This window comes from Serinus canaria, chromosome 5 (assembly GCF_022539315.1).
Source record: "Serinus canaria isolate serCan28SL12 chromosome 5, serCan2020, whole genome shotgun sequence".
NCBI lineage: Eukaryota > Metazoa > Chordata > Aves > Passeriformes > Fringillidae > Serinus > Serinus canaria.
This window is the reverse complement of record NC_066319.1, coordinates 10,349,141-10,371,750: the sequence shown is the minus strand read 5'-3', so window position 1 is coordinate 10,371,750 and position 22,610 is coordinate 10,349,141. Positions and strand designations below refer to the sequence as shown.

General features: G+C 37.7%; 1 protein-coding gene across 1 annotated transcript in view; it reads right to left on the bottom strand.

Annotated features, from left to right (window-relative positions):
- The window catches only part of IRAG1 (inositol 1,4,5-triphosphate receptor associated 1), a 93,627-nt gene extending 73,790 nt beyond the window's left edge, over positions 1-19,837 (bottom strand). The window contains exon 1 of the mRNA XM_050975341.1: positions 19,809-19,837. The gene's annotated coding sequence lies outside the window, so the exon portion shown is untranslated. The remainder of the gene's footprint in view (positions 1-19,808) is intronic.
- Between the last annotated feature and the right edge of the window lie 2,773 nt (positions 19,838-22,610).

The following is a 22,610-nucleotide window of genomic DNA, read 5'->3' as shown; positions in this document are numbered from 1 at the left end:
CCAAGTATAAAACCAGAAATTAAATTAAAATATCTGTCTCAAATTCAATCTCTTACCTTGCTGAGGTCTCTCTTGTTTCTTTCATCTAAGATGGATTCTTCACATCCAGAGTAACTTCTCTATTCATGTTGAAGAGCAGAGATAATGCAACACTTTAGATATGACTGTTAAACAGGATTTTTGAATTGCATGAGAAATTTTCAAATGGGAAAACTTTGCAAAAATGTTTTCATCCTCTGTACAAGAAAGAATATAGCATCTGCATGTCCTCTATATAACTCAGGCAACAATATCCTGGCAACCACATTTCAGTGGAACAAATCCAGGTAATTAAAATGACTATCTAGCATCCATCTCTTTTCATCATCCCACTTGATAGGCCAGACTTACTCATATGGGAAGTGATGGTCAAAAACCTGCTAGATGCAGTGAAGTGAAATGCTGTCTGTCTCTTAGCTACAGTCTTTAATTTTGTTTGCCATTTCCCATTTAACTTCTCTTTCACAGCACTATCCTCCTGATAACTTCAAAAAGGAACTCTACTGTTTTGTATGCTATACTTTGCAGACATCTGCATAGCTTGGTGGATTTCATTAATACTTCACTAATAACCCTGTCAAGCTTTGTAATTTCTGTAAAAAGGCTAAAAGGATTAAATTCACTGCACCAATAAAACCATTCAATGCATTACCATCCTCATCATGTCCACTCACTCATTTTGCTAGATTCCTAATACCATAAGTCAAAACTTTGGCTTTCGCTCTTCTGCAACTGCACAGCCTAATCCCCCTGTAGAAGCCACACTTGTACTAAATCAGACTATGAGGCATGAGCTCAGCAATGAAGAGCTTCTGGATTCCCTTTTTTTCCAGTGGTCATGTGATGTGAGCAACTGCTCTGAACTGTATATTGATGTCTGAAGATTTCAGCAGTCACACCATTCCTCTGAAAGGGAAAATGAGGCAGGATGCTACTTTGCAGCAAAGTACAAATGAATGACTGGTGATCTAGATGATATCTTGGTCAAAACAAACCTCAAACTGTTGTACAAAGCAAAAAAATAAAAAAGGGATATTACATTTTGGTTTTTGGGTGCAAAAATTTAATGTATCTACATTCAGACACATTATCTCCAAGATTAAATTCTCAGCCTTAGATACCACACAATGACCTCAGTGCCTGGAAGAGACGTTAACAGAGAGAGATGAAACAGGCTTTAAGGTGACAGGCACAACAGAGCTGGTAACCTGCATGAATACTTTAGGTTTCCTCACACTGTATCACCCCACACTTACCCTCAATTCCCACAGCCTAACATGCTACACTTACCTCATTCTCTTCCTAAAGTGTACCAACTTGAGTAGTGGAGAGGAAATTTCTGTTCTCACTGTTTGTATCTAAGATTGCTGGTCCTCCCACAATGATCCATTTAAGCAAAGTCAAATACTACTGGGAAGTTTTTCAGAAAGTAAGAGGGAAAGAAAGAAACTAAATCACTCTTTCAAGAAGGTTGGCTCCTCATTCCTTTTCCCAAGCTTACCTTCCCAGCCATAACTATCTAATTAATAGAAGTTTAAATGCACAAAATGAAGTAGATTTGATTCCCTTAACTATATTTTTCCTAGTGAAGACATGGGCTTAACACTACAGGTCTTGCATAGGAATATATTTGGCTTTCAAATATGTACAAACCAGAGCCCTGCAAATAAACAAATATGCACAATGCTGATTTTTCCTTTGGAATCGCAGACAAAGCATAGCTTTGGAACAGCCTGTCCACACATTTATTCTCTTTTCCTTTTCAAAATTCACCTTGTATTTCACCTTGCCAAGAAAGCAAAAATATTTTCCCCTGCTTGATTACATGCTCAATCATTACCAGTTCACATTCTACTGCCCAATTACTGTGCTGAAACTTAAGATACAAGATCAGGAAAACCTGAGAGCATTTTCCACACTTACAGCAGAAGAGAAAAGCCCACACACACACCACTCCTGACGCCCAATTGGACAAAACACAACATGTGAGCAGAAACAAAATACATTGCTATTAGCTTCTGCACAGAGGATGCCCTCTTAATATTTGGAAAGGGGAAGAATATTTTCGTTATTAATTATGAAGTAGAACAGCTTTTTCTACAGATTCAGAATAACTTACACCATTTAATCATTGTAAATACAAGGATTAATTGAAATGGCTGGGATGTCTCATCTAAAGAGATTACAATGGCCTAGCAGAAAGGAAAAGATAGAAGCAAAATAATTGCTTTTACACTTTTACAAGGCAACCTTTAATTCAGCTTTTAAATTACTTCAAGATTTCTTTTATTTTCAATTAGGCCAAATGAGGGTAGGTTTAGATTAGATATTAGGAAGGAATGTTTTACCATAAGGTCAATGAGGCACTGGAAGAGGTTGCCCAGAGACACTGAGGACTCCCCACCCCTGATACTCAAGGTCAGCCTGGATTGGGATCTGTGTTACATGGTCCAGTGGGAGATGTCCCTGGCCACAGCAAGGAATTGGGACTAGATCTTTAATGTCCCTTCCAACCCAAAGCATTCTGTGATTCTGGGAGCTCTTCCTAGAGGCTACTAACACATATAATAGAGCCTGCACTGAAATGTTAAAAAAATTAGTTAATTAAATATGAGTGTGTAACACAAGGTTATGCTGAATATCCACAAAATATTTAAATTCTTTAACTACAGAATTAACTACACAGCAGCCTCTGCAGTACAAAAATAATGAGCACTGCTTAATGAACTTTCCAACTGCTATTGAAATACCAACAATAAGGGAACATATACTTCCAGTCTGAGAATGATTAATTTTCTTCGGCTTTCAAAAACTAGGCAAAAGCCAGTGAAAAGTATTTCAGCTGTCAAACTCAGTGAAGAAAGTCACAATGATCAATGATCACATATTAAACTTGCTGAAGGCTAACTTTTATTAAGATTCTCTTTAACAGTTGATGTAATACAGAGTAAGAATTTTGGTGGCCTTGTTATCCAGAAGAAAGCAATGGATAAAAAGAAGGCATGACAAGAGTGACACCCAAAGTTTCAGGTAGTATCTACACTGCTAAAATGATTGATTTCTGGTATTAGAGTCAAGTATATTCAATAAATTAGGCTTGAATAGTAAATTCAAGATGCAAAGGCTATTTTCTTTCTACTTTATTAAAAAAGAGGAGAAAATGCATTTATAAATCTCAAACTGCAGTTCCCAGTCTTCCACCAGCACATTCTTCTACTAAACCTCACTTGGATGAGAGCTACAACCAGCAGCAATCAGCTCCAGCCTCTGTGTATACTTGAAACTGAGGCACATTTGTTTCCACAGGCTGCTCTGCCTTGAGCACCTCCAAAAACAATCCTGAGAAAGGACTGAACATGCAGCTCAGTCTTCAGGAGAGCAGTTACTGCTTCATCACCTCCCTGCAGTACTTGCATTTCTCACAGCAAGGCTGACATTCTTTTGAGACTATAAAAGGCAGCAACAGATAAATTAATGGAACTTTTAGAACAGAGTAATAAAGTGCTTTCAAGTAGCAAGCAACTAAAAAAGGAAATCAAGCAGCCAATACATCAGCTGAATGACAAAGGCATCTGAGAATCGGTTTGAAATTTAATCTGTCATAATCTTGTATGAGAACACTACTCATGTGCATGTTTAGTAAAAAGTTAAATTGATTCTTGGCACATTTTAAACTTCTCCTAAAGCCTTGGTTCACAGAAAAAGATGTTATGCATAAGTCTTATTCTAGTTTAAGGAATGATGAAATATCAGCTATTCCTCACTGAGGTTTAAACAAAGTATTTTTACTTCCCATGGTAGAATCTGTTCAATCAGGCTCAATTTCTGTTTAGCTGTGGGTAAGAGCACACTTCATTATTTCCAGCAGGTGACTTGTGACACCTGCTGAGTGAGCCCTTGAGAGCTGCTGCCACATGCTCTTCAGCCTTCCTGCCCAATCTCCAAGCATTTCTGACCACAAAGGATGATTTTAGAGACTTCATGTGTAGTCTGTGTGGGTTCAGAGCCAGAAACAAGGAGCCTAAGTTCTACAATGCCTGGCTTTTTGGCTTACACCATCCATACTACATCATCTAGTGCTTCAATAAGTGTACATCTCAAAAAAAAGCAGTTAAACACATTTTTTAAAAGAAGTTTAAGAAATAAAAAAAAAATCTTCTAAGGGATTGGACAGCTGCAATGCCACTGCACTAAGTAACTCAACTCCAAATGTCTTCAAAGTCCCACCTCTCTCCTCAACTATCACTCAATATATTTAGCTTGAAAAAGCATGATTAAGAGTTCTTGTCTTGAATTGTTTCTCTAATATTGCTTGCAACCCCAACCAGCATTCAATTTCTTAATTTACATCATTCTTCATTGTTTCAGCTATCTTTATTTCCTCTTCCTCAGCTTTCTGACTATTTTGCTCAGAATAACCAACATTCCTGACATTGTGATTTTCAGCTTTTAATTAGATAATTATTTTTCCAATTCAAAGTCAGCTCTCTGCTAAACTCAGAAATGTGATTCTATCAGAAAACGCAAGAAATTGGTTTGATGCTTAGTAAATCTTTCCCCAGGGGACTAAAATTCTGCTATACACAATGGGAGCACTGACTAAAGCATATCTGAAAGTTGCCTGCTTCTTATATGTGGGAACTCAGCACATCACTCCTGATGTCCAGAGCTACCGAGAGAACCCTTGGGGGGCTCAGGGGTCTTGGAATGTTGCCAAAAGCACTTGGTGGCTTGATTTTGATCCATCTAGGGATGTGCCACCGATGTATGAAAAGATGGAACCTGTGGGAATTACTCGGGTGTGAATGGTGAAGGCAAAACATAGTTATAGGGTAAAATACAGATTTTGGGGTTTTGGTACAGGGGGGTTATGGAGACAAGATGGAGGAAACAAGGCAGGTCACAAGACTCTTCTTTCTTCTTCTTGTCGTCCATCTTCTGGTGTGGTGTTGGCACTTGGGGATTGGTCTGGGGTGAGGGTGCACTTGGTGACGAGGGTGATAGGTATTGGGGATAAAAAGTAAATATGATATACGTAGTTTTTGTTATAAAGGATGTGCCCGCCTTGGGGGAAGGTCAGAGTGCCTTTGGCTGCCGTGCTGGTCAGATCCCAGTCAGGCAGAGAAGGGACTTTATAGATAAGATATAATAAACAATTCTGAAGACCGAAAAACCCTGGAGTCCAGACTCATCTTTTGAGGCCCAGCCTGCCAAACCATCCCAAGCGTGTGTGGGAGCAGAGACGAACAGCCGAACCCCATACTTATACAGTACTCCTCCAATGTTCAAAGCATTTTACATGCTAATATATTGGTTTTTTCTTCAGATCCAAAGCCAGTGAACAGATTTGGTATATTTACTGTGAACAACACCATGCATGTAGAAGCTTCAGTTTAAGATAAGGGGAAACTGAATACCTGAACATGCAATGAAAAATTATTCTAGAAATCTAAAGTATTTGCTAAAATGCACTGTATTACTTTGCTTCACACATTAAAACTGCACTATTGCTATACTGGAAATTGTTACAATAACAACATTGTATATAGTTAAATTTTTCTTTCAAGGCAGAGAGAAATTAGAACGCTCATTTATCATTTAAACTTGTTGCAAGCTAGAAACTCAGAAAAATAATGAGAAAATCACATGAAATTTACTTTGCACCCCATTTACACCTCAACCAGCAAAATCAATTAATGCTACAAAAATGGGCCCAGTTTTACAGCAGCAAATGCCTTGAAAATTCTACAGTGTGAAAAATGTACAGTGAAATACACAAGTGCTGATAAACATCTCCTTTGTTTACAAGATGAAAACAAGAGCAGGTCCCATTTAACTGCAGACTGCCTTTAATTGAAAGGAAACCAAAAGACTCGATGAAGAAAGTGTTTTTAACACCTGCAAGCATAATGTCTGAAAAGACTCCTACAGAGAACAGAAAGATGAAACCTGGCTATCAGCTGGATTGTAGTCTTTGTTTTGGTTTTTGTAAACTCTGTTATTATGTGCTTCTACATTCTATTGATTTTACTTCCCAGGTGTATTCATGCTTCAGAGGACAATGATCCAAAAGTAATACCAGCACTCATTTACATACTTAGGGATTGTGCCAGAGCCTCAAGTAAAGATTTTCTTTTAAAAGGTGACAAAGTCAGCTGTGTAAATCCTATTCAGCTGAAAGCTTAGGGAAGAAAAATGTTGGGCTGAGATGTTTTGGAAGATGCCAACGTGATTAACAGAGCTTCTCTTCTGCCATGATGCAGGAAGAATGAAGCAAAACCAAAACCATGAAGCCACATGTGATGATTCCATTCATTCCCAACAAAACTTAAAAATTCAATTGCTTAAGTAGGTTTCCAAGGACAGACAGGGCTGGGAAAGACTGAGAGAAACATGGATACAGGCCAAGCAAATGCCATGAGACATTAACAGAGATTTCTGAAGGCTTATAGAAGTTATTCACTCCTTCCTTTTATATGGGGATAACACAAATCCAAAACTATTGGGAAAAAATGTATCTTTGGCAATGGGGGAGAGCACAATGCCAGAAGAACGTCTTTTAATCAGAGTTGTTTATAAAATTCAGGGCACCAATACAAACAATAGAACATATAAACACAATTTTGTAACTGTACCAGTTACCATCTGCTTAAGAGGCTTTAATCAAAAAAAGCCTTCTAAATATCACTTTCTGAGGACCTTATCTCAGACCCCCAGTCTACTTCAAAAGCAGGTTTTGTATGAAGTTTTGGAGGGATACAATTATTACCAGTAGCATGCAATATCTGTGACAACTCTTTTGCCTGCTTATATTTGAAGGAACTATTGTCAAGGTAAAATTATGGCATTTGTCACCTGAAAAAAGCAGGTTACATTATGACTCACATGCCATTGTATGGTTAAGAAGTAGCAATATTTTATTCCTGCTAAGACAGGACAGGAGTATTCCTATTCAAAGAATCTTTTCCTCTACTTGTTTTACATAGAAGTCTTTACACAAGTTTCAAATTATTTAAATTTCACGAGTGCTCTACTCAAAACATTTCAGCACATCAGTAATTTCTAAATTTATTCATGAAGTTGTTTGCTTCCTTAACATATGCTTCAATGAACTAAGCAAGATATCTTTTGCCCATTTCCCTGGATGCTTCATTCTAATTTTCTATACCTAAAGTCCTACATTTTTATATATTTATCTGGTAATGTTATGTGGAAGACTAATTTCTATCTTGTTTCTACATTCTACCTGCTGAACATCTGCTCTCCTTCACTGCTTGGAAAGGATTTTACCCTTTAGCAGGCATTGTGGATACCTCTCTAAGTTTTTCACTATCAGAAAGCTACAACTGGGCTGCTTGAAACCTTTGCAGCCAAGTCTACAGTCTTCCTTCTACTGCTTTAAATACCTCTCCTAAATGGTTTTACCCAGTATGAAAGAGAGATGACACTTCAGTTTGGATTTGGATTTATTTTGGGAACTCAAGTTCACATGGCCTGGGAAGATAGCTGAAAAATTATTCTAATTCATCATAGTCTCAGTAATAGTTGCATTTTCTGTTTTTCTTCTACAATGCTCTGACAAATCCTTTGTTAAATTTGATTTTTTTTTCAAGACCACAGGCTGTATTTTGTGATCTTTTTTGCTGCATAAATAGAAAAGCATTATTTAACCGATATTTCCTTTCATTAAAGGTGTTTTATTACAATATTTTCCTTCTCCCTAAAATACAAAACTGCTTATTTTACATCTCAAATGAGACCTTTGCTAACTTACAGGGGTTTGTTCCAGTAGCCTATCTGTTACACTGTTTTTTCTTAGACTTCATCCAGCACTATTGAAGTCCTTACCCTATAGGTATTTGTGCACCAAGTCATGCCTAAAGAGCTTTCTGGAGAATGAAGCAAATATCTGTCCATTTGACAATGCATCTCCATTCTTTTAAATATCTGAACCAGCTTTTCTTGGCAAAGATATCTCTTTGCTAATATTATTCAGGTCAATTTCTCACAAATTATTCTTACTGCCTAAATATATCAAGAAGAAGCATTTTTAGACTGCCAGCTCTTCAGAACAGGAAGAGCATTAATTTTACAGTGTCAGAAACAATGTTATGATCTTTGTGCACTACTGTTAATTAAACAAGGAACACTGTCACAGAACACAGATGGGTAAGTATGACCAGAAGTTAGCACTCTGCCTGTTCCTCCTTCTCTCTCCATTATTTATTGAAGTTGTTTGGATTTGTTTACAAAAACACCAATAACAACGAACTTCTATTTTTTTTTCCTGCAAATGACTGAAGAACAAGCTTGCATTGCTTCCCTTCACATTAAATAGAAGCAAAGCTGAGAACAAAAAGCCATTTCCATTAAAATCCAGTCCATGTAATTTATCATTTATGTACAGATGTCCTAACAATTTCCCACCAAAACCATTGTTATGATTACCTTCTGTGCCAAAACAAGAAAGAGCAAGTGTATCTTAACAAATTTTTCCCTTTTGACACTGCCATTTGAAAATAAATAACCAGTTTTCACGACTAAACACTAACATACAAATTCTATAAAATTAAGGTAAAAGCAATAAATTTATGTGGAGGAAAGTTCAGATTTTATATGTGCTTACACTTTATGGTGGCAATCCTACATTTAATTGAAACCAGTGTAAATTTATGGCAGGAACAGAGATAGACACACAGATCCTGACTGGGTTTAGGCCTCTTGCAGGTGAGGCAGAAAAGGAGGACAGTAAGAAAAAATCATGGTACTTAGAAAGGCCACAACTGATGTTTTTGGATGCAGGTAGGACTGCTCAGACTTTACAGGAAAAAAGAAAGCATTACCCACGTTTACAGGGAAAATGCACATAGCTGAGGCCCCTTCCACTTCAGTGATACCAGCAAGAATTTTGCCATTCAGTTTAGAGAAAGCTGGTCAGAGCCTCAAAGGACTGAGGACATGAACACTGTTGTTCTGTTCACAGCTTTATGCACAGGCCACAGTGAGAAGTAGGTCTTTCAAGAGGCTTTTTCAAGAAGGAATGCCTGCACCCCAATTAAATATTTTGACACTCATTCTGATGAATATAGCAAGGAACGTTGCTATTAAATGTATTATTCTCAACAGCTAGATTCCCAGATCAGCACTGTACTTTTTGTAATTATTATCAGCTATTGTGAGCAGCTTTTATTTATCTCTTTCTCTCCTGCCTTAGTTATGACTCATTTTCTCCTCAGTAAAAAAACATGTTTAACAGTGGATCAAGTTTCTCTCTCTGCTGTTTGAGATGGTGTTTATCTATCAAACTGCTTACTTTAGAAAAATAGATGCACATACATGTCATGTTAATAAGCCTGTGAGAGGATAAGGAAAACATATGTGTAAAAGTGTGTTTTATCTGTAGCTTACAGATAAACTGTCTCAAATACCATTGTTATGACTATGGATTTTTGTTCCATTTGCTGTAGCATGATTGCATTGCCATAAAAAATTCATCCATGTTAATTATGACCAGGAGAAATATTATCCCGTTAAACAGCTAGAAAACACAGCTATAATTACTTCCTAGGGGAACAAAACAAACAAAAATACTCCCGCAATAACAAAACCCCAAATCAACAGGACAAAACAAAGCAACCAACCTTCTTGGTTATAAACTAACATTACCTGTTTTCAAAAATCTTATTTAATTCTAATTGCTGCCTTTCCTTACTGGTTTGATACACAGACAAATCCTTACACTGCTGCTTTATTATCAGTTATGAGAGCTCAAGTCTGAACTTGCTAAAGATTTTGCAGTTCAAACTTAGCTTAAAAAAAAAAAAAAAAAAAAACAAAAAAAAACCACCAAGAAATCCAACCACACAACATGCTCCACTCTACCCCTCCCAACTTGTCTGGAAAGAAGTGTCTCAGGAAAACTTGAGGGTAGTAGGATGCCTTACACAGCTGATGCTTTGCAGCACTCTTGCCAGACTGATGAGCTTTTGGGTTCTGTTTCCTCTCTGGGTTTCATCACCGAAACCCAAGTGCAGCCAACAGAAGCATGCCAAGACAATGCTCTTTTGGCTCATTCATTAGTACCCCGCTCAGTGGCAGGGTCAGGAAGTCTGCATGGTGTAGGAGGATATGAGGCAGCAGTGGCGGGGAAAGAGCTAAGCAACAAATCATTAAGAGGTGTTTACTTGTCCCATTATAAGAGGCTCCATTTACAAATGCTCAGTTCACTAAAACTCAGCTTGAACTCTAAACCAGTAAATTCCACATGGAAGCTTTACAAATTTTCTTTATTAAAAAAAGGCCAAATATTGGACTTTACTTTTATTGTTTTTCTTCAAAATTTTATCTTGCTTTTCTGTGTGTGTTTGTGGGGTTTTTTTGTTTGTCGAATTGCGAGAATTAAACTCCTGAATACCCAGCAAAAGGAAAATGAGAATCACCAACAGTCAGAGGACCAGGCTTGCCTGTCAATTATAATTTTAAAAGTTACTCCTTTTAACTTGAGTACTCCAGTGGCCAAGTCACACAAGGTACACAAAAGGTCACAGGAGCTTCTAAATGGATAAACTGATGTCTTTCATGAGCCCTGTGGTACTCAGAAATCCTCAGAACTTCTCAGCTGTTCTACTTCTCTGCATGTTTCACCTCATTATAGTCTAAGTTGCTATTGTCATAATTAGCTTCTTCTCTGAGCATCTGTTGCTTCACCCACAGCAACTGCCTGCACACATTGTTCTATCTGTGCTGCCAGGTACTGCTCTCATTATCTTAAAATCCTTGTCTGACAAATATCCTCGAGGATTGGAACTACATGATCTTTAAGGTCCCTTTCAACTCAAACCATTGTATGATTAATGGAAGTTCTAGATGTTTTTCCCTACAGAGAACACAGCCAGCTTTACCAGACTGCTGGTATTTTGGACCTGTACTCTATTTCCTGTACAGGAGATATTTTGTTACCCTGAGTGATAAGTTAGAGAGACGCAGATGAGCTCTAAAGCATGCCAGCATTTCTCTTGGTCTTGGAATGCCTTCTTTTTTTTAATATATTTTAGTCTACCAAGTCTATAATTGCTGTAAGCTGCTTTTTGTAAAGTTTATATAAGTTGGCCTGGCCTTAACTTTCATGAAGCATTACCTTTTTTCTTGTATGCTGTCAGAACTTTGTGATCTTGCAAGTCACACCTCAATATGTTTGAAAACAATTTTATTTATCTGTAAACACCTTGAAAATCCTTTTCACTGTCATCTACAACAGTACATAACTTCCCAGAGCATAACAGCTCTGAAGCAAACCTTCAACATACCAGCTCTTTCTGCATATTCAATAACAGGCCAAGGAAAACAAAACCCTGCAAAACCCAAAAATCAAAGGCAGACAGCTCCCAAACATATTTCCACTGATTTTTAAGATGTAACATGGGGCAAGACAGTCTGAGACAAGCATATATATATACACACACATAACACATGCTTTCAATTATTTTCATGCAAACACAAGAGTGAAAGTTTACAAGAACAAATAAGTATGGCAGATCCCATTTTAGAAGAGAGTTAATTTCTAGACCTGAGATTCTAAAACTCAAGCCTTCAGCTTCCCAGATCTGACCACTATAAAACAACATCAAAAGGAGCCAATTTCAGATCAACAACAAAATTGGCTCCACCATCTCCCTGGAGCTTTCATTCTTTGGAGATTTCCCTCACCACCTCCATCACTCACATATGTGAGGTAGGATTTCCTGTGTTTTGCCTGCCCACAGCAAACCAGACTCCCCCTCCCACCCTGTTACTGATTTGCTGTCCCTTTCTTCCAACCTTTCTGCACCTGGCACACAAGCTCATTTTAAGAAGCTGCATTTCTTCAGCCACCATCAGCCTCATTCCCCAGACCCAACCTAATGAGGGGCTAACCATGGTCCAGATACACATTCCAAGAGATGCCACCACACTGTCTATTCCACACTGCTGGCTCCAGCTTCTCACCAGGAGAAGCAGCTGCCTGTCACTTCCTAGCCTCCAGCACAGGCCTTGGCTCAAAGCCACCCTCATGTAAAAAGTCTTGCATTTGGGAATGGATTTAACAAACCACTCAGCAGTTCATAAGCATAAGAAGAAGGTGCAACATCTAAACAATCAGCAGAATTTCATCTGTTTCTAGGCGGTTTCCCCCCTCATCTGCTCAGTAGTAGGTTTGTATTTTTCAAATGAAAGTTTTCTTGCAACACTGCATATAACATTGCATGCAAGAATTCTACAAAGTTGAAAGCTTGTGTACATGGTAATAAAAATCTTACTATTTTTGCAGCCAAAGCAAGATAATATTGACACTGCTGCTCATTGTCCATCCAGCTGAGTTCACAACTGCATTTAAATTTTTAGGGGCTGCAGTAAGTTGCTATACAGTCCACAGTATTTAAATCCCACATAAGTCCTTTTCTCACTCAGACTGTAAAGCATCTTGTATTCCTAATCTTGCCTCCAGAACATTGTCTCATTTTATCACATATTGTTTTACAGAGCACACACTGTATGGAGCACAGAATCATAGAACCATTACAGTGAGGAAAAAACCCCCCAAGATCATCAGGTCCAACCTTTTACTGATCACCACCATGTCAACTAGACCAAAGCACCAAGTGCCACATCCAGTCTTTTCTTGAACTCTTCCAGGCATGGTGACTCCACCACTTCTCCAAGAAGCCTATTCCAATGTTTAACAACCCTTTCTGTGAAGAAATGCTTCCAGATGTCAAGCCTCAGCCTTCCCTGGTGCAGTTTGTGGCCATTTCCTCTTGTCCTGTTGTTGGTTGTCTGGCAGAAGAGACTGACCCTACCTGCCTACATCCTCCTTTCAGGTCACTGTAGAGAGCGGTAAGGTCTCCCCTGAGCCTCCTTTTCTCCAGGCTAAACACCCCCAGCTCCCTCAGCCACTCCCCACAGGACTCTCCAGACCCTTCCCCAGCTCTGTTGCCCTTCTCTGGACTCTCTCCAGCCCTGAGCTCAATGTCTGTTTTGCAGTGAGGGGCCCAGAACTGGGAACAGCACTTGAGGTGTGGCCTCATCAGTGCCCAGCACAGGGGGACAATCCCTGCCCTGGTCCTGCTGGCCACACCATTGCTGATCCAGGCCAAGATGCCACTGGCCTTCCTTTTGAAAATATACCCAAAAAGTAATTTATCATTTCTTCTAAATGGTTGAATAATTGAAAGAATGGCAAAAGTCTTGTTTCCCTCCTTTTTACAGTTGCTCTGTCCACATATCCCTAATAAAAGAACTGATAGGTAATTCACTATAATCACTGCCAGTCTTCCCAAAAGAAATGGGAAATTCCCATCAATTTTGTTTCCAGATCAGAGGCAGAGAGTCCTTGTAAAGGTCCTCTTATGAGATATACTGATCTATCTGTTTGCTTTTAGAAAGTTTGTTGTAGATAATTAGCTGCATGGATTTGGGAAGATGCACTACACACAGTTGCTTTTAATTCCAAGAATTCAAGAAACATTGTTTGTAAGTGCCCCTACAAGTGTTTATAAGAAATTCCCTTTCATCACTATTTTTCTTTAGAGGTTCAGAATAAATCTGGGTAAATGAAAGACTTTAAATTCATTCTAACTTGTTACACAACGTAGGAAGCATTTAAACAATCTTGACATAAATCCCACTGGTTTTATTTTAAACAATTTTTGGAACTAAATTCAATTTAGCAAAACAAGAGCAGCACCTTGGATATCACATCCTTCTTTGTGTAATAGTGAACTTAAGTCTTCCCTGAAAACTCCTCAGGAAACATACGGATAATTTCACAGAGAAGTGTCACAAACCAAAGCCCTACAGAGGAAAGTAAAAATAAACAATATCCTCTTCTCTTCACTCATCCCATTAGAATAGCAACAGAATATAAACTCAGCAAAAGAGTAATTGGTCATCCTGATAGTAAAAGTCAGCAAAGAATTACAACTTCACAATATTAAGGTAACAAAAGAAAATCACAAAACTCTAATTTGCTACAAAGGCAAAGTAAAACTTGTCATGTAAAGCTACACAATGGTGTGCAATTTCTACTTTTTTTTAAGAGAATACACAGAGAATCTCATAATGAGAATCCAAAACTGCTTGGCAGCCATTTGAGGGCAATGTGCTAGCGTTTGTGGTGGGGGGAGGAGGAAGGGGAACACCAGAACACAGGAAGTTACATGAAGGATCTATAGTGCTATGTGCTTGATTTTAATCAGTCAGGGTAACATTGATGTCACAAAGTCATAGCTAAAGTCATTACTTACTGCTCTGTAGATGTAGTACCTGTCTGAAAGCACTAGGAACCTGTGCCTTTTGCAGTCTGCCAGGTGTAACACAGCTTATTCCCACAATTTCATGTATCTCAACTCCTTTCAGTAACTGGATGATCCAAGGTGTGACTTTGAATTCCTTTTCTCCTAGAACACTCCAAACACTCACCGCAAGAAACACTGCCAGCAGGAATGCTAAACGTGCTGTTGTTCACAGTGGTGGTCACCACTGTACCCTGGGAGTCAAGAGTAAACCTCTCACATAGTTAAGGTTTGGTCAGTCCCTCATCACTCTCCCCATACCTCTTCTGAGCTACATTTTCTGCAGGAGATTCAAACGTTTATAGTAGGGGCTCTTCCCCCATTGTCACTTCTGGGACTGCCCAGCTGGGAGTTTTTCTGTTGTTTAAAGCCCAGCCATTCTTCAGTTTGCGTCAGTATTCAGAAGAGATAGTGTTGTCATCAGCAGTTGTCCTAAACTGATCTTTAATTCTTCTGCATCCCAAGTCCTCAACATCATTCAAAACTTACTACACAAGAACTTTCTCATCTCCACGGCACCATCTTCCAACACACAAAAATACCACATTACCTCCACTGATATTCATGCCTACCTCTTTGACAACTCATATTGCTCAGCTGCATGTTCAATAGCATTTTTTTAATAAAATAGCAGAAAATAAAAGCTTTGCTAATGTCACCTAACTGAAATATAAAGATATCTTCAGCATTTTGAAACCAGGAATATTGCAGAGTTTTTTAAAATTTTGGGGTGTTTTTTTAATAACATTTTAGTTCAGAGTATATTTTCTGAATTGATATTATTCCTACATGGTAAACATCCCCATTCATCAAAGACAAAAACTACTTATCAGTGATCAACATACCCTGCCTGCTCTACTGGACCTGCCTCCAACTGTGACACCAACGAGACACTTTACCAGTGGCTGAAAGATCCGGCTGCTGCTGCTCCAGGAACACCACAGAGCACATAAACCCTGCTCAAGCTCTGACCACAAACCCAAACACTCACCATACCCTGCCTCTGCTGCTGCTGATAACAGAGCAGTCCCACCTCAGCTCCCTGCAGCCCCTTCCAGCCTGCACAGAGCTGGTATTGCATCCTGCAAGGACAAGCACACAGCAGCACTCCCAGCTGCCTGTGCCTCAGGAGGCCATTTGCCTGTTAAAACTAATTTGCTTGCAGAGCTGCCAGCAATCTAAACTGACATTTCACTAACCCCACTGCTTGCGTTTAAGGGACAGCTCAGCATCTGAGAGGAGCTAAAATTTCAGCTGAACAGCATGCAAACATAGTTGATTAAATGAGGGGGAAAGTGCTTTTAAGAGGTCTAATATCTCTTTATGAGTTGTTCTAGCTCAAAATCCATAGGGGCAGGTAAACATTTGTGGTGCTCTAACCATACCTAAAATATTCACTTTTCTAGGAGTGAAAAAAAAATTTTTGAAAAGCAGATGTTACCTTTTCCCACAGCCCTATTTAATATGTAAAATCACAAATATTTTTCCTGAATAAACATTGTAACTAGCAGTTTATCAAAAAAAAAAAAAAGACAAAGAAGTAACAACATTGCTTCTCAGACTGAAGACAGTAGTGAAATATTTGCTTTAAGGCAATTAACAAATTATTAGTGCATCCCAGTGTTTCCAGTAACTACCTGAAATTCTTTAATGTAACATGAGTGTAAGTAAACTCCCTAAAGTAGCACTGAGATTGGTATTTTACAATAGACATTTGTTCCTCAGCTTGGAAGTTTCCAATTTTGTCACAAATACGCTCTTGAAAAGCACTGCAGAATTGGATAAGCAAAAGGAAAATGCTGTATCCTACAAAATTCAACAGTTTACCATTTTAGCCAATAAAATTTGAGCTAGTATAAGCAACTAGATTGAAGAAAGGAACTGGAATTAATTCAAGAAAAAATGACAGGCTAGGATATACTAAAACAAGAAAAAATTGCTTAATAAAACTCACTGGTTTGGAGAAGCCTCTGCTTTCTATAAATCTGTCCACACATTCAATACATCTTTGGAAAAAAAGGCTTTAAAACATGAGAGTGGTACTCACTTGTAAATTCTTCCTGTTGCTATCTACCTCAGCTCTCCAGTAAAGCGGTTGAAAAAAAAAAAAAAAAACATACTCTGGAGTAAGAAATACTATAAACCCCTACTTAAAAAAAACCCCAAACATACAACACCAATACTCTGTTTCAACAGTACCTACATTGAAATTGCCATGCTGGTCAATCTTACCTTACAGAAGTAACAGACAAAATACTTATAGAACCGATTTTTTAAAAATGATCGCCTATTTTTATTAAAGTTGAGGAGTAACCATCCAAAAACCTATTCACTGACTTTGGAAACAGAAATAGTAAAACAATTTTTTTCTGGTCTTACTCATACAAAATAACTATGCTTCAGCTCTGGGCATGCTCTGCATGCAGCCTCACAAATGGCTATAAAAGTAGTTTGGAGAAAAACTGAATCTGATTGCAGCTTGTCTCAGGTGACCCAGCAATGCAGAAACATTACCAATGCCATATTCATTGTATCTAACTTCGAATTTGGCTCTCTGAGGCAGGGACTGACCCAACGACCCCCAGAGCCACTTTCCTTGTAAACTACGCTGTGATTCTATGAATGGAAACTGAAAACACATGGCAACACTTTTTTTTTAATGTTAATGTATTATTATTCTATTTATAACTCAATAGTGCCCTCTGCTGATGTTTTCCTGTTTGGCTATTTGCATGGGAAAATGGAGAGGGTATGTTATGGGAATGTGTTAACACCTTTCCTGCAAATGAAGGAAGGAAAATTGCAGAGTATTCATTCAGCACAGGGAAGAGGATGTAAGTGATCATCACCTTTACCAGGTCAATTTGGAAATTGTTTGGGTATTTAAGGTCAAAGCAGGTCTCTTCACCCTCTGCCATTAAAATTTAGGATATTTCACAGCAGCCTTCAGAGCTACAGAACAATCCTACCCAGAACACATAAAAAAATCCAAAAAAGAACCATCAGCCGCCCTTGCTACAACAACAGCAGGTACATGCAGGTAACTTGAAAGAGAAGATAAAAAAATGACAAGATAGAGAAACCTCTCAAATCTGGAATATCATAATTAGCAACCATTCATCTTCACCTGCCTGAGCTGTACTTTTACATACACAAAACTTTGTAAGTGTTAGAGAAAAAAACTTATTATAACCTCTAGTAAATAAAAGATGTTGGTGTAATTTATGTCTTTACCCTTGGCAGAATCTACCTAGGACGGCAACATCAAAACTCATTTAAAGACATAACCAAAATGGATGTTTGTTCAAAACAAACATTACAACACACAACAGACCTTCTCCAAACACTTGTCAGGATTATGACTGGCTGTTTTAGTAGTTTTTTGGTTGTGTGAGAATGAAACTTTATTAAAACTGCTATAAAGGTTTGCAAAAGAGTACCAAAGCTCTCCCTTCAAAATTTTCAGTCTACTTAATTTTAATTTCTAGGCAAAATTATTAAATTTTTTTCAATTTTTACACTAATTTCCAAGCTTTCAAGTGCTGCTTTGTAGAAGTGTTTGCTCTTATTTTAGACATATCATTTCTAAATCTGTTTTTTTCTGTTTTGCATTCCTACAGCCTCAATGGCCAGTAAAAGTTCCTATTAAATGGACTGTATCCCCCTGTTAATCAGGAATAATAGCCTATTAGCAATCACCATGATTGAACCATTCTGAGGGCAAATTATACAAGTATTTTCATGATAGAGGTAAGAGAGCAGAAAAAAATATTTGCAGAAGTGACATGGCCATTCACATATATATGGATTCAAAAGATTTAAGGTATCCTTCATATTGTTTAAATGTCTTTCATAAACATCTGTTTACAAAAAAATGCTCTGTTTACATGCCCATGGAAAATAAAAATTACACTAAAGAAAGCTAAACCCCCATCTTGTTCTGTGTATTGCTGAATGGGACAGAAGAGCAAGGGAAGCTCAGGCTAAACTTTTTTTTTAAATACAACACCAAAGTTAAGCAATGAAACTGATCACCACAAGGGTTGAAAGGTTTCCATCACTACTGTTTCAGACAGATGATTATCAGCACTGTATTCCCCAGGTACAGCTAAATTAAGAAAGAAACCTTTTTTTTTAAGATTATATTCGAAAACACAATGACCCTTGGCACTGTTAAGAAAATTACTCAACATTAGAAGCGCATCTGAGTAAAAATGTGAGAATGTGATTTGTTGGTTGTGTTGTATTTGATTATCAAAAAGGAATTAAGACAAAACCATAATTAGTTATTAACTAGTCAAAGGCATTTCTCTAAAAAGTTTTGTGTTTCCAGCATATTATGAATTACCACACATGCACTCTGAGATTCTAAAATTATCTGCTAAGGTGCAAATGAGAGCCCAGTGAGATAAGGAGGAGTCACTTGTGAAAGCTGTACCTTCCTTCATTTGAATGGTCTGACCTGTATTCATGTATAGTCACTTGACTGATATAAATAAACTTTTACTCATACTTGCAGAGGCAACACAGTCCTGAGAGTTTCTTTACTGGCTTCTGAATCAACAGAATTCTTGACTGAGTGCCAGCAGTAGTTCTCCTAGTGGTAACATGCAAGCCAGAAGAAACACAACTTGTCTTTCCATTGCAGGCTGAGCTTGCAGCTAGAAATGGTTTTATTTATAAACATACTGCAGCATGGGTGGCAACTCCAGCAGCAAGGACTGCAAGGCACCAACAGTACCTGATGCTCTGGCAAATGAAAGCAGCTCAGAACTCCAGGCACATATCCACGTGCATCTTACTGAGAGAGAACAATTTAATTCCCTACACTATTCCATCTTACTTATTTTGAGAATGATATTGTCCTATTAAGTGCAAATCCCAAAATTTCCAGGCAGTTCACCATACAGCATTTCTAGTGTAGTAGCTTGTTACTGCTGTGCCAAGATTCTATCAACAACACAGCTTGAAAATACTGTATTCAATATCTCCCAGTATAACCACTCTGACTTACCAGGGAATACCAATTCTAGAAGATGCTGTGAAAAGGAATCCCTGAAAAGTTACAACTGCACATTTTTTTCTCTCTAAGTGTGGCTACTTGCTTCTGAGAAGTAGCATTTAACAGGTACTCAGTAAAATTACTTTTAAATGAATACTTCTTCCTGCTCCCACAGCACCATTACCCCCTTGCCATGTGGCTTTAGAAGTTGAGCAAAAGCATCTATGCAGTGCAATACATGGAAATAGGTCCCAAATGATTTAGTGAACGATTCCTTAGAGTACCTCCTCCCATCTTAAAATAACTTTTGCTTCTGCCTGATAGCATTTACTGGTTCTCTTCCAACCTGAGGCCTTAATTCAAGAAGACAGCCAGCCTTCTGCTTAGTCCAGAATAAATGACTCTACTTGCATGGATCAAGTTAATTGTAAACTTACATGTTGACAGGGGATATGAAAACAGGCTTTGAGCATGGCATCCATCCACATCACTTCTCAGTCACCGAACAAAATGTCCCCGGCTTTCCAAGAAGAATGTGCATATAAACACATCAAGTGCTAGGGAGGAACACAGAACAGACATTTCTTAAATTAATTAATAGCTAGATACACAACATGCTATTACATTGGAGTTTTAAAGCAATCTGATTGTTTTCATCCCCAGTATAAGATGATAAAAAAATAGTTTTGCATTATTAGCAAGATGTGTGTTAAGACATAACAGAATCATTGGCATAAAAGCCAAATTTGAAAAGTGCACATTATCTTCCTGGATGAAATAAATGACAGATAACATTCCTACTTTACGAGTAGTAATTGGATCCATGGAATAATTGTTTCCATCTTGAGTGGGAAAGAAATTAGAATTATTACTTTTCTCCCCCATATATTTATTACTTTTGCCCTTGGAGCAAAAGTTGTGTGCCCAAGAAAAATTAAAGACATCTATCTGAAAAGTAAGAGATGTTAATGAAACATTGGGGAGAAGCAAAATTGAACATATCATTCAGATCTCATCTGGCAGGACAGGACAGTGCCCGCAAAAAGTAAGGATGTTGACCTGTTCAAACCTTATCACTTTTAGTGCTTAAATGTAGAAAGTGTTCTGTAAGAGAAAAAAATAAAGGAGACGTTGAAGAAAAGTAAACGACCAGAGAAAGTATTTTGGATGTTGGATAAACGAAAATCAATTGTTTTTCTCTATTTAATTCCTACATATAGAAGTCAGTATAGAGTTTATTTCATAAATCACATTAATGAAAAGGATGTTAGAACAAGCAGTCACCTCCAGGAAACAGAGAAAGATTTGTTGACATATTCCCATAAGCCTTCTTCATCTTCAGGCTGATTCTCAGGCTTCATCCTTCCTGAGAATTTCAGCACAAGTGTTCATTGTTATTTTTGGAACTGACTCCTGCACTCAAGTCCTTGCTTCTATAATGTGTTTTCCCTTCCCTAAGCTTTCTGTTAAAAACTTGGGTTTTAGAGAGCATGCACAGATTTCAGAATGCAAAGAATTGTTTTAAAAGGGATATAACACAAATAGAACACATTTTAAATAAGATTAAATCCCTTCACTACTTGCTAACATTTTCCAAAGTACCATTACACTATCAGAAAACATACACTCCTTATTTATTCTGTAGTATTTTCTTTCCTTTTTCAGTACACAAGTAACAGTCTCTTGAATAGGGAAAGTATTTTATTCTAAGCATTTTATGAAAAACAAGTATCATTATCAAATGCCAACATTTTAGGGTCAAATACCTGTCAAAAAACTACAAATATTTCATGTATACTAATTTAATCAAAAAGACTAAAGGATGATGGAGAGGCTAGATCTCAGTTGTTCTTCAGTTAGCTACTAATATTTCCACTAAAACATTAATATGATTTAATATATTAGAAATGTACTGTCCATTTCAAAGAAGGCAGTCTCAGAACTCAGAAGTCCTCTTGGAAGAAAGCTTTAGCAAGGAATAATCAGTGTAGTCTCCACCACAAACTTTTGTTTCTTTTCAGTTTTCCTCTGAACAAATGGAAGCTTCTGTAAAATAAGTATTTCTAAAAGAGAGAGGATACAGAATGGCAACATTTCTGAAATTCATCATAAGTAAATTCATAAAAAAATTAATCTCTCTCTAGGTGTAACTCTATTTAAAGTCTTAAAGACACCAATTTTTCCTAGCAAACATTCTATACCAAAAATCAGTGATACTTTCATTCTTTACATTTCAGCACTGCAATGTCATTTGATACTCTACAGCCTTTTGTGTAATCCTCACTTGTCCTATTAACTGCTGACAAGCATTTTAAACCTGTAATGCTGATGCATAATCCCTAAAACAGCCTTCACCAGGAAGAGAAAGGAGCAGGGGAATAATCAGCCTTTGCCCAGTAACTCTTTGTTTATGAGGTGTTTATCATTCAAATAAAATTCATTTAATATGTTTATCAATCATGTCTTCCTGGAAAAAGTAACATGTTTGACAAGCTGGAAAACACTAAGCCAAAGTCAAAAAGGTGACTCCACTAGGAAAATGCAAAACTATAAGCAGAGAAAATATCAAAGTCCAGAGGGTGAGTCCAAATTCTCTGTAAGCACAACACTGGATAGTGACTGTGAATAGGAATCACCCCGTGCTTGCCAGAAGGTGGCAATAATCACACTGTACTTGCATGGACAGGTTTAGATTTAGAAAGTTGGAAAGGATTTAAGCATTAAAAAAATTACCTTTGTAGAACTGCACTTGTACTGCTAACTTCTTATGGCACTCTTCATTTCCCACTAGAACAGGGGACAGAAAAAAAGCCTCCTGCATCCTACAGCTGCCTCTCTCGAGCTTTCTAAGAGAAATTCTATGAAGCAAAGCCAAGACTGGACTGTTTCTCTGATTCACTTTTTTAAACCACACTTTTATACCTACTAAATGCACTGCAGAGGTGGTGGATGGCTACCTGTGCAAAACCTAACAAAAACTGAACAAACAACTCCGTAGATTTAGGAAACCATCTAACTCAGTAGAACATAATTATGTTTACCAGCTAAATAAGGCAAACACAATAATTGGAGGAAACACGAACAAGAAGTAGTAATAAAAGATACTAATCCTTTTATCCACCATAAAATATTGAAGTTTTAGTGACTACAAAAAATATTTCTTGGTCTGCAAAAACACGACACCTTCCAGTGAAATATTAACATGAACCAGTAAGGACCATCCATTCTTACAGCTCTGG